Source organism: Bubalus kerabau, chromosome 15 (genome assembly GCF_029407905.1).
Source record: "Bubalus kerabau isolate K-KA32 ecotype Philippines breed swamp buffalo chromosome 15, PCC_UOA_SB_1v2, whole genome shotgun sequence".
NCBI classification, from domain to species: domain Eukaryota; kingdom Metazoa; phylum Chordata; class Mammalia; order Artiodactyla; family Bovidae; genus Bubalus; species Bubalus kerabau.
In genome coordinates, this window is record NC_073638.1 from 48,519,876 (window position 1) to 48,530,468 (window position 10,593).

The following is a 10,593-nucleotide window of genomic DNA, read 5'->3' on the forward strand; positions in this document are numbered from 1 at the left end:
AGTAACAGTGTGTGGGCTTCAGTAGTCTGGTGCAGGCTCAGTAGCCACGGAGCTCAGGTTTAGTTGCTTTGCAGCATGTAGAATATTCCCAGACCAGGAATTAAAGCATGTCCCTTCCTTTGGCAGACAAATTGTTATCTACTGTACACCAGGCAAGTCCTAGGTCTCACGTTTTTAAGATTCCACATAGTGTACATCCTGTTTGCAGGGTTCTGTGGTTATGGACTGAGATACGAGGATGAAAGAGGGGGGCATGAAACAGGAACAGGGAAACATTGTTCACCATTGTAGGGCACTACCAACATCTGCTGACAAAGGGCCCGTGACATGCTGGGCAGATCTGACTGGGGATGACACCAGGCAACGCTCGATTTAAGGAACCATCTCAGGCCCATCTTGGCGCTACTGCTCTCAGGGGAAAATGTCTTACCTTCTAGGCCTCTGATCAGCACCCAAGAAGTGCTGTCACTGTTCATGTCACTTTGGCTAAAATTTGGATGTGCGAACATGCTCCAGAGATATTTTCTGAGTTTCCTACCTACCCATCCACCATCTTCATTTTATTTTATTTATTTAATTTTGGCTGCCCTAGTCCTTCATTGATGCATGTAGGCTTTCTCTAGTAGCGGCAAGGAAGGGCTACTTACCAGTTGTGGTGCTTAGGCTTCTCACTGTGATTTCTCTTGCTGTGGAGCATGGACTCTAGGGTACATAGACTTCAGCAGCTGCGGTGCTTAGGCTCAGCAGTTGTGGCCCACAGGCTTAATTGCTCAGTGGCATGGAATATTTCTGGACTTATCAGGGATTAAACTTTGGCAGGTGCTTTTTTAACCACAGGACCACCAGGGAAGTACCACTATCCTCATTTCAAAGCAAGAATTCTGAAGCAGTTAGTGTGATGAACAAAGGAATTGACAAAACTCAACATAAAGACTCTCCTTGTCTGGCTTTCACATCCTTCTACACAGATACTCACATTTAGAAATTAGCATGTACAAGAGCATGTGCATGCATGCAAGCTCATAAACACACCAACAGCTCACAAATTCCACATCCTGTTGGAAAATCCTCTTGGTGTTAAACATTTATTCACAGGTTGACCCCTTGCTACCACCTCCCTGGTGTAAGGCAATGTAATCTCCACCTGGATGCTTACTGCAGACTCCTAACTGATCTTTCTACCGCTGCTCCTGACAATGTCTTCCCAATATGGTAGTCAAAGCACACTGGTGGAAATGGAAATTGTGTATGGCAATCTCTTTGTCCAAAGTTCTCTGGTATTTTCCTTCATCACTCATAATAAAGCCAAATTTCATACAATAACAATTGCTAATATTTATATTGGCACCTAGAGACTTCCTCTGTGGCTCAGTGGTAAAGGATCCACCTGCAACGCAGAAGTCACAGGAGACTCAGGATTGATCCCTGGGTTGGGAATATCCCCTGGAGGAAAGCATGGTGACTCATTCCAGTAATCTTGCCTGGAAAACCCTATGTACAGAGAAGCCTGATGGGCTACAGTCCATAGGGTCATAGAGCAGGATGAAACTGAAGTGACTTAGCACGCATGCATGCATGTTGGCACCTATAAATTTAAAAGGGCTTCCCTGATGGCACTGGTGGTAAAGAACACACCTGCCAATACAGGAGACATAGGTTCAGTCCCTGGGTTGGGAAGATCCCCTGGAGGAGGGCATGGCAACACACTCCAGTATTCTTGTCTGGAGAATCTCACGGACAGAGGAGCTGGCAGCTACAGTCCAGGTTGCAAAGAGTCAGACACGACTGAAACAACTTAGCATGTGTGAACACATACATAAGCACCCACCACTACATGCATACAAAAACATCAGTGGAGTAATGCCAAAAGAGGTAATGCCAATCAATGCTATTTTAGTTCAGTTCAGTTCAGTTCAGTCGCTCAGTCGTGTCCGACTCTTTGCGACCCCATGAATCACAGCAACCAGGCCTCCCTGTCCATCACCAACTCCCAGAGTTCACTCAAACTCATGTCCATCGAGTCAATGATGCCATCCAGCCATCTCATCCTCTGCCGTCCCCTTCTTATCCTGCCTCCAATCCCTCCCAGCATCAGGGTCTTTTCCAATGAGCCAACTCTTTGCATGAGGTGGCCAAAGTACTGGAGTTTCAGCTTCAGCATCAGTCCTTCCAATGAACACCCAGGACTGATCTCCTTTAGGATGGACTGGTTGGACCTCCTTGCAGTCCAATGGACTCTCAAGAGTCTTCTCCAACACCACAGTTCAAAAGCATCAATTCTTCGGTGCTCAGCTTTCTTCACAGTCCAACTCTCACATCCATACATGACCACTGGAAAAACCATAGCCTTGACTAGATGGACCTTTGTTGGCAAAGTAATGTCTCTGCTTTTTAATATGCTGTCTAGGTTGGTCATAACTTTCCTTGCAAGGAGTAAGCTCAATGCTATTTAGACCTCAGCAAACAGGGCCTTGATGAAATTAGTTAGTTTCAGAATGTAGCCCATTTGCTTGTAGGTTGAAGTTGACTCTTGAAGACTTATTTTGGTCAAAATAAAAGGCACACAAGCCTAAAAACAGAAATCAAATGTAATTATTTATTAATTTACATTGGGATTTATAACTTGAATTTTCATGGTTTCCTTATATCAATCAAGTAAAAGTAGAGGAAGCAAACTTACAAGGCAGGTAGCTGGATTCAGTCATGCCAAGAAAGCATCTTAGCAGTAAGTTCAGACATGGCTTATTCATCCTCTTCATGGGAAAGATAGATATGGCCTAAACATAAATATTATGTGAGGTTCAACGTCTCTAGATTCTAAGTCAACAGAGCAAACTTTTTTTCCCTAAACTTCCCTTGTTGTTCAATTCTCTAATGATTAACACACTTTTTACACATTGGAACATTCCAAATATTATAGTTAAGAGTTTCTGGCCTGGGAAGCATTCTTTTTCTATTCTTTTTCTTTCAGGTGATTTTGTGTCTGGTTTTTTTTTTGTATTTAAATTAGTTTTCATAAAATTTTAAACTAAGTTTATTTTTAATTGCAATTAAAATAAGAGTGAAATTTGTTCCTCTGGCTTTCAAGGTCTTGCATGTTATCTAGCCACTGTAGCCTTCATATTTTGACAGTACTCACATATTTATAAACATACACATACACACACATATATATATTTTACACAGGACATATTGACCAGGCATTTCTCAACAGTTAACCATGCAAGACCCCCAAGCACAAACACATAATCTCTTTCACTTATCTACTTGCATGGAGACTAAGGACAGAGTCTTTGAAAGCAGTAGGAGAAGCACCCTGGCTTTCATTGTCTTGAGCTAGTCCTCTCCTTTGCCACAGCTCTGTGTACTCCTGAACCCTTATCTAGGTTCACACTTCCTGATCCACTGAGCTATCTTCAGCCCAGGTACGCAGAAGAAGAAAACCACTGGATCTGTCTATCTCTGTTAATTAAAAACACACCAAAATAAAATAAATGCCCCACCCCCTTATGAGCCCCAGAAAGCATGTGAACACATAGAAGAAATAGGAGATGGAGGAGAAGAATAAGACAAAAGAGAAGAAGAAGGAGAAGGGGAGGGTTAGGAGGAGGAAAAAGAAGAAGGAGAAGAATAAAAGAAAGGGAAAGAAAAAAAAAACAAAACTAAATGAAACAGGTACAGGAAATAATTGGTGGCACTGAGACCTGAATGGGCTAGAGGAGAAAGCAGGGCTACAGTAGCTTGTTGGTCTAGGAAACTAAGAAACTTGCCTTTCCCTCAGAGATACCTCAGACTCAGTAAGATAGGGTCTGTGAAAATTTGGTTTCAGAAAGAGTCTTTCTGGGGCTAGAATTAGCAAAGTTTGAAAGGGGGTTGGGCCTTCCCCTGGGGTGCTAGTGGTAAAGAACCCTCCTGCCAATGCAGGAGACTTAAGAGGTATAGGTTTGATCCCTGGGTCAGAAGATCCCCTGGAGGAGGGCATGGCACTCACTCCAGTATTCTTGCTTGGAGAATCCCATGGACAGAGGAGCCTGGCAGGCTACAGTCCATAGGGTCCCACAGAGCTAGACATGACTAAAGTGGCATAGCATGGCACGGCATGGAAAGGGGCTTGGGAGAGGAGCAATTGCTAACCGCCCTCACTAGACCATATAATACAAAGGATCTTCGTTTCTCATAATTTCTCATAGTAGATGATCTTATTAATGGGTAAGATCTAAATATAAGCATCACTGCTTCCATTTAAGCCCTGCTTAGTTACTAAACTTCAAATCTATCCTGTTTCAGATATGTGTAGATTTTTTTTTTCAAATGCCATGCTATGTCTTAGTTCATAGACTACATTAGGTAATAGTATTTAAACTGGACATAAAACCCCTGGAATTTCTCAAAAATTTGATTATAAAAATAAATGAAAGCAACAGGCTTCCCTCATAGCTCAGTTGGTAAAGACTGCCTGCAGTGCAGGAGACCTGGGTTTAATCCCTGGGTTGGGAAGATTCCCTGGAGAAGGGAAAGGCTACCCACTCTGGTATTCTGGCCTGGAGAAATCCATGGATGCAAAGAGTCCATGGGGACGCAAAGAGTAGGACACAACTAAGCGACTTTCACTTTCTTTCACTTTTGCCTAATGTAAAAAAAAAAAAAAAAATCAATGAAGCCAAGAAAGTAAAGTTATAAAATGGGAAAATGAGAAGTTTATGACTTTCCTAAGGTGCCACATTCCAGCTTTAACCTTCAAAGTTCATTATGTAGACAAGTGTGCAATGACTGGCTGGTTTTGATTTTCCATTCCCTCTTCCTAGTAAAGATTCCTCTTGCTTAATTAACATTCTCAGGCTATGCCTAAGTCACAGTGGTCCCAGAGGTCCTTCAAACCATCGATGTCTGTACTCTCAGCCAACAACATAAAGAAATCCCTCAAGGAATGGACCCAGCTGGGGTTCAGAGTCACCTTCAATCTTTGTGAGAGCTGATGCAGAGGCCCTATGTTTACAAAGCAGGATTGTTGCCCGGCTAGTAGTTGTGCCTATTCTCTAGTTCATTGGAATTATTAATATAGCAAAAGATATTCATTGGCTTCCTGCCTATCAGCCATTACAATTTCAGCTACTAGTGTACCCAGGGGCTTCCCTGGTAGCTCAAACAGTAAAAAATCCACCTACAATGCAGGAGACCTGGGTTCAATCCCTGGGTTGGGGAGATCCTCTGGAGAAGGAAATGGCAATCCACACCAGTATTCTTGCCTGGAGAATCCCCATGGACAGAGGACCCTGGTAGGCTGCAGTCCATGGGATTGCAAGCAGTCGAACGGGACTGAGAGACTAAGCACAGTGGTATCCAGTTTTTTCTAGGCTAATGTAACAATAGGAATTTTGATCTTGTCTAGCTTCCCTGGTGGCTCAGAGGTTAAAGCGTCTGCCTCCAATGCGGGGAGACCCGGGTTTGATCCCTGGGTTGGGAAGATCCCCTGGAGAAGGAAATGGCAACCCACTCCAGTATTCTTGCCTGGAGAATCCCATGGACCAAGAAGCCTGGTAGACTACAGTCCACGGGGTCGCAAAGAGTTGGACACGACTGAGCGACTTCACCTTCCACCTATTTCTATGATTAAAAAGATAAATTCAGATTATAATGAGAGCAGGCTAAATTATAGCCTCTCTAATCAAGAATACTAAGCAGCCTTTTTTGTGTCTTCAGTGGTTTTTTTTTTTTTTTTTTTCTTCAGTGGTTTATAAACCCTGTTCATAATTTTCCAATTTTAAAATTGAAAATAAAAAAACACATTTGTGATGAAGAGTAACTTCTGAAATACTTTTTTTCTCAGCTAATAGTATGAAAAAATGTAGTGGAATAAAAGATCTATTTTTATCTCTTAACACTTTATAATGTATATAATTCTCCATGCTAATAGCACCTAAGGATAATACATTATTTGACTTAAAGGATTAGTATATGTCATATTTAGCTAGCAAGGTTTAATAAAATATTTACTTTTCCTTGCTAAAAAGAGGCATCTTATATTTCTTAGAATCCTGAAGAGAGTTTACCAAAGTACAAAAGAGGCAAGAACAATATTTGTCAAATTTTAAAATTTCTTTTAAAAAGTCCTTTTTATTTAAATATCTTTAGATATAATATCAGAGAAGGCAATGTCAATCCACTCCAGTACTCTTGCCTGGAAAATCCCATGCGGAGGAGCCAGGTAGGCTGCAGTCCAGGGGGACCCTAAGAGTCAGACACAACTGAGCGACTTTACTTTCACTTTTCACTTTCATGCATTGGAGAAGGAAATGACAACCCACTCCTGTGTTCTTGCCTGAAGAATCCCAAGGACAGGGAAGCCTGGTGGGCTCTTGTCTGTGGGGTTGCACAGAGTTGGACATGACTGAAGCGACTTAGCAGCAGCAGCAGCAGATATAATATTTTTATTTTATCAATTTTAACTTATAGGCAGGTCAGTTCAGTTCAGTCGCTCAGTCATGTCTGACTCTTTGCGACCCCATGAACCACAGCACGCCAGGCCTCCCTGTCCATCACCAACTCCCAGAGTCCACCCAAACCCATGTCCATTGTGTCAGTGATGCCATCCAACCATCTCATCCTCTGTCGTCCCCTTCTCCTCCTGCCCTCAGTCTTTCCCAGCATCAGGGTCTTTTCAAATGAGTCAGCTCTTTGCATCAGGTGGCCAAAGTATTGGAGTTTCATCTTCAACATCATTCCCTTCAATGAACACCCAGGATTGATCTCCTTTAGGATGGACTGGTTGGATCTCCTTGCAGTCCAAGGGACTCTCAAGAGTCTTCTCCAACACCACAGTTCAAAAGCATCAATTCTTCGGCGCTCAGCTTTCTTTATAGTCCAACTCTTACATCCATACATGACCACTGGAGAAACCATTGCCTTGACTAGACAGACCTTTGTTGGCAAAGTATTGTCTCTGCTTTTTACTATGCTGTCTAGGTTAGTCATAGCTTTCCCCTCAAAGAGCAAGCATCTTTTAATTTCATGGCTGCAATCACCATCCACAGTGATTTTGGAGCCCAGAAAAATAAAGTCAGCCACTGTTTCCCCACCTATTTCCCATGAAGTGATGGGACCAGGTGCCATGATCTTAGTTTTCTGGATGTTGAGCTCTAAGACAACTTTTTCACTCTCCTCTTTCACTTTCATCAAGAGGCTCTTTAGTTCTTCTTCACTTTCTGCCATAAGGGTGGTGCCATCTACATATCTGAGGTTATTGATATTTCATATTAAAAGTCCTTTTTATTTAAATACCTTTAGATATAATATTTTTATTTTATTTATTTTAACTTATAGGCAATAAATGAATAATCTTAGTTTTTTCTGACCATTCAATCTTTCTGATGTATCATGGATAATCATATCACTTATCTCTCTAAATTTTGGGTTTTTCATCTGGGAAAAAGAGACAATAATGATGGTATTTCATAGGAGACATAAGAAAAATATTTCAAAATGGGCAGCTGAGATAATAGCTTGAATCAGCAAGCACCTAAGTAAAAATTAAACTCTATTTAGGCTATGTGACTTCAGAATCAGAATTTATAAGCCTTTACCAAGCTATAGATATGCTGCCTTTCAACCCTATAACCTTTCTTAAAGCCCTTTTCCACAACCTTTAGTAATAAGAAAGCAAGAAATGGATTAGATCCCTGGAGACAAGCCAGTTCTGTTCCCAAAGGCAGTTTCCAGAGAAGGATATAGAGCCCTGAAGTGGGTATGAGGGAGAAGGAGAGGGACCAGCCTCACATCCTGAATTTAAGAGAAGACTGGTGTCCACACTCTGGAAAGAGAATGGGATGTACTCGAACTGTCTGCTTCAGGTGGGGTTTCTTTCCTCAACTCTTGGTCTTATAGAATCTGATTCTTATTCCCTGGGTTTTGACAATGTCTGATCCTCATATCCAAGGTCTAAGGAAAGAATCACTGTCCTTATACTGTGGATCTATAGAAATTTGCCTTGGAATCTTAGAGCCCTAAATCTACTAATTAATATATCAAATGTAATTCAAAAAGTTACATGCACCGCTATGTTTGAGGTAGCATTATTTACAATAATAGACAAGTAATCTAAATGTCTATCAACAGATGAATGGATAAAGAAGATGTGTGTGTGTGTGTCTGTGTGTGTGTGTACTATTGTTGTTCTTTACTCACTAAGTTGTGTCTGATTCTTCAACCCACTCCAGTACTCTGGCCTGGAAAATCCTATGCATGGAGGAGCCTTGTAGGCTATAGTCCATGGGGTCGTAAAGAGTCAGGACATGACTGAGTAACTTCACTACTGCTATGAACTGTGGCCCGCCAGAGTCTCCTGTCCTTGGGATTCCCCAGGCAAGTGTGGGTTGTCATTTCCCTCTCCAGGAGCTTTTCCTGCCTGAGGGATCAAACTTACATCTCCTGCACTGGCAGGTAGATTCTTTACCACGGAGCCACCAGGGAAGCCCCCCAACAAAAGATGATACAAATGAACTTATATACAAAAGAGTAATAGACCTGCAGACAGTAAACTTTTGGTTACCAAAGGGGAAAGGTGAGCAAGGGATAAATTAGAAGCTTGGGATTAACATAAACACACTATGCTATGCTATGCTAAGTCACTTCAGTCGTGTCCGACTCTTCGCGACCCCATGGACTGCAGCTCACCAGGCTCCTCCATCTATGGGATTTTCCAGGCAAGAGTACTGGAGTGGGGTGCCATTGCCTTCTACTATATATTAAATAGATGAACTTACTGCATAGCACAGGGAACTATATGCAATATTTTGTAAGACTACAAGGGAAAATAATCTGAAATATATATATATATATATATATATATATATATATAAACATTAAGTCCCCTCTGTATGAATGAGTTCAATTCTGAGGGTCCAATCCTAGGTCCAACAAAGTTAGCCTAGGTACAAAACTAACAAGGCTTTCCTGGTGGCTCAAGCTGTAAAGAATCCACATGCAATCCAGGAGATGAAAGAGACATGGGTTCAATCCCTGGGTTAGAAAGATCCCCTGGAAAAGGAAATGGCACCCCACTCCAATATTCTTGCCTGGAAAATCTCATGGACAGAGGAACCTGGCAGGTTACAGCCCATAGCGTTGCAAGGAGTTGGGCATGACTGAGCATGTACTCAGTCAATTGACATCATCAGTTAATATAAGAAGACATATAGTACAGTATGTAATGTGTTTACAATATTTTTTACACAAATAACATAAAAAACAAATAAAAAAAATAAAGAAAGCATTTTTGATCTTAAAGCATACTATCTTGAAAACTACCGTAGTACAGCACAGCAGCTGGCATACAGGGCTGGCATCGAGTGAACAGGCAAGAAGAGGTACTGGCTGGAGGAGGGAGAAGAGGTGGGAGATGGTAGAGCTGGAGGATCATCAGCAATAGGAGATGGAGAGCAAGCTGCAATTTCACTCACACGTGAAGCTGATGGAACACATGGCCACATCTTTGAAAGTGTGCAGCTTGAAGGTTCATATATAGGGGCTTACTGTGTAACTGAATCACTTTGCGGAACACCTGAAACTAGCATAACATTGCAAACCAAATATAAAAAAAAAATACTCTTATTCACACAAGGGCTATTCTTCACAATGTAGACAGACATTTCTTGTCCTTTCATTGGTCTTCTATTTCAGTGATAAAATACCTACTCTCTTGACCTAGAATTGTGTCATCCTAGGTTTGAGCTATTTCAAATCCTAAACGATGATGGTGTGACAGTGCTGCACTCAGTATGACAGGAAAGTGGAAAACTCAGCAGTGGCCACAGGACTGGAAAAGGTCAGTTTTCCTTCCAATCCCAAAGAAAGGTAATGCCAAAGAATGTTCAAACTACCGCTCAGTTACACTCTCTCATATGTTAGCAAACCAAAATTCTCCAAGCCAGGCTTCAATAGTGCATGAACTGTGAGCTTCCAGATATTTAAGTTGGATTTAGAAAAGGCAGAGGAACCAGAGATTAAATTGCCAATATCCGCTGGATCATTGAAAAAGCAAGAAAGTTCCAGAAGAGCAGCTATTTTGCTTTATTGACTACACCAAAGCCTTCAACTGTGTGGGTCACAACAAACTGTGGAATATTATTCAAGAGATGGGAATAAAAGGCCACCTGACCTGCCTCCTGAGAAATCTGTATGCAGGTCAAGAAGCAACAGTTAGAACTGGACATGGAACAGCTGACTGGTTCCAAATCAGGAAAGGAGTACATCAAGGCTGTATACTCTCCCTGCTTATTTAACTTATGCAGAGTACATCATGTGAACTGCCAGGCTGGATGAAGCACAAGCTAGAATCAAGGCTGCTGGAAGAAATATCAATAATCTCAGATATGAAGATGACACCACCCTTATGACAGAGAGCAAAGAAGAACTAAAGAGCCTCTTGCTGAAAGTGAAAGAGGAGAGTGAAAAAGTTGGCTTAAAACTCAATATTCAGAAAACTAAGATCATGGCATCTGGTCCCATCATTTCATGGCAAATAGATGGGAAAAAAAATGGAAACAGTGTGAGACTTTGTTTTGTTGGGCTCCAAAATCACTGCCAATGGTGACAGCA